Source organism: Propithecus coquereli, unplaced genomic scaffold (assembly GCF_000956105.1).
Source record: "Propithecus coquereli isolate 6110/MARCELLA unplaced genomic scaffold, Pcoq_1.0 Scaffold22, whole genome shotgun sequence".
In the NCBI taxonomy this organism is placed as follows: Eukaryota; Metazoa; Chordata; class Mammalia; order Primates; family Indriidae; genus Propithecus; species Propithecus coquereli.
Window position 1 is genome coordinate 10,447,558 of NW_012147189.1, and position 2,613 is coordinate 10,450,170.

Here is a 2,613-nt window from a genome sequence, read left to right on the forward strand (position 1 = left end):
TTTTTAATTTTAAAGAAAAAATAAAGAGTGAATTTGGTCTCTGAAGTTGAATGCGTTAGAGTCTAATGATTGAAATGTATGCATTAATAAGAATACACGTCTATGAAATTTACAAAGGGAGTGACAATTTTGAACCCTTGAAAATCAGGTCAAATTGAGGGTTTTATTAAAATGAAACTATAAGGTTTATTCAAACTTTGTAAATATATTTCAAGTTTACCGCAGAAAAAGTGCCAGTCCACTGTTTTCAATGCTTTCTGTGGCAAGCAAGTTGTTAAATTTGTAATTTTTTCTACCTGCCTAGAGATACTGATATTCTGGATGTCAAGGTTGTGTAGAAAGAGACAGGCCCACCATTACTGGCTGATTGGTCTAATTTGTATACTAGCCTTGAAAATATTCATTCACCTATTTTTCAATTCTTCTGTTTTGTAAAATAGTATTTATTCTTCTTGCAGCTCATGCTTGTTTATTTAGGGACCTTTGTATTTTTATTGACACTTATTATTCAGAGTCTAGTGGATAGTGGATGTACTGAATGCTCTTGTACTGTGGTTCTGGTATGAGCTCTTTGTTATTTAATGTTCAGATTGTCTACATTTTTTTTTTTGTTTAATTTCAAAGCTCTTTGTTTTCAAATTTGTTTTCTCAGAAGAATTACCTTGTACGTGCCCACTATGTACCTCAGATAGAGGGAGCTGTGTTAGTACAACCGAAGGGATCCAACTTGCTAAAGAATTAGGAGCTACCTACCTTGAACTGCATAGCCTTGATGACTTCTACATAGGGAAATATTTTGGAGGAGTGGTAAGTGGAAATTCCTGTTATGTGTAAAGTCATTTTTCAGGCTTTAGTTATTTTCTAGAACATCAATTAGAACTTCAGTTTTAAAAGCATGAGAAGTCTTAACCTTGAGAAATAAAATGAGAGTAGTAAGTAGCAAAGGTTTTATTGGAATAAAATTATAGGTTTTTTTTTCCTCTAAATGAAATATTTTCTATTGTCTAATATGATATTTTAGAACTTTTCATTTGGTGACACTTGACTGGTCTTTGTTATACATAGCAAAAGCATGTTTACTTCCCCAAACCTGTGACGTCAGTTTTAATAGCAATCTTTATACAGCTGAACAAGCCTGGCAGCCTAAACCAGTGGGCCCTGGTTCTTTCCATCTACTAGTTGAAAAGAATAATTTTTCTTCCTCTATGTGTGCTTTGGCAAGGTTTTATATCCTCCTAACCTTGTCATAACTCAACTGTAGTCAGAGGAACTACTTATACAAATAGCTTCTTGTTGGATATGTGGGGATCCGGGGTTTGCACGCTCGACTGCAGTGGCATTTATTGGATCCTGTGGTCACTTTGAGGCTCATCTTAACACACAGCACCTGCCTTATAATATTAGGACTGTAGGGTCATTGGAGAATGCTGTGGGTTTGTATCATTTCAGAATTTACTGACTTAGGAACTATCTTTCCAACCCTCCAAGAAGTGAATCCTCTCAATAAACAAATCTGATGAACAATGATGAGAGGTTAAAACCAAAGAAAACCCTACCCTAAGCAGGAGGACTTTGGCATCCTCCATCAGTTCCCTAGCTTTTCATGAAGTACTGTTTCCAGTACGCCATAAGGTCATCATGGACATTCATGTTGAAATGTTGAGGTTTCCACAGATGACTACAGAAATTTTATTTGTTCTGGAGTTAACTAAACTGGGTAAAATAAAGACCAAATATAAATGGTACTAATTTCTATCAAATACAAATACAAATGGCTATTTTCACCTAGTAATATAAACATTAATATTATAGCATTAAGGAAGATTTACTTACAATATTGATACTATCAATGACTGTCATATTTGACATATGAAAACATTTGTCATATTTGTTTATAGTGATAAGCCATGGGTGGAAAGATAGGTGAAATCTAACCCTAGCAAATTATATTGTGATGGCTTAAAAAAAAATTTAATTTGGTCAAGAGTGATGCATTTCCCTGAAATACCTAGGGAGTTGAGAGAAAAAAGATGGTTTGGTTTCATTTGTGGAGAAGTTTCATTGGTTGGATTTGGTTTCATTTGTTGAAGAGGAGGCTGGTTCCCTTGGGAGCCTTAAGTCTCCTTGTTCCACATTCCAGGATCCTGAACCTGAAATCCTCAGGGTCATTCCTCCACCCTCCGACTCCCACTTTCTCTTCTGTCTTTCTAGTCTTTCCACTGCTTGTTTCTCTTTCTCTCTAACACCTAATATATGCAGTGAGGGTTAGAGGCACGATGAGGATTGAAGTTGTGATCAAGGTTGGGAGAAAGACACGGCAGTTTCTTTTTTCCTTAACTCAGGACTTGATGAGAATATGGAAGTAGGATTAGGATGATCTCTTTAGATGTATTACTATTTAGTAAAGTACAGTGGGATCTTGAGTGTAAGAAATAATGGCATTTGCAAGAACATGGATAGAGATGATAATGTCAGAATGAAAGGAGCATTTAAAATTTTGTGTTTAAGAGTCAGGGATGGGCCGGGTGCGGTGGCTCACGCCTGTAATCCTAGCTCTCTGGGAGGCCGAGGCGGGCGGATTGTTTGAGCTCAGGAGTTTGAAACCAGCCTGAG

At 36.4% G+C, this 2,613-nt stretch overlaps 1 protein-coding gene across 1 annotated transcript in view; it reads left to right on the forward strand.

Annotated features, from left to right (window-relative positions):
* Positions 1-2,613, forward strand: part of LOC105810743 (rho-related BTB domain-containing protein 3) — a 46,464-nt gene that overhangs the window by 5,838 nt on the left and 38,013 nt on the right. The window lies entirely within an intron of this gene.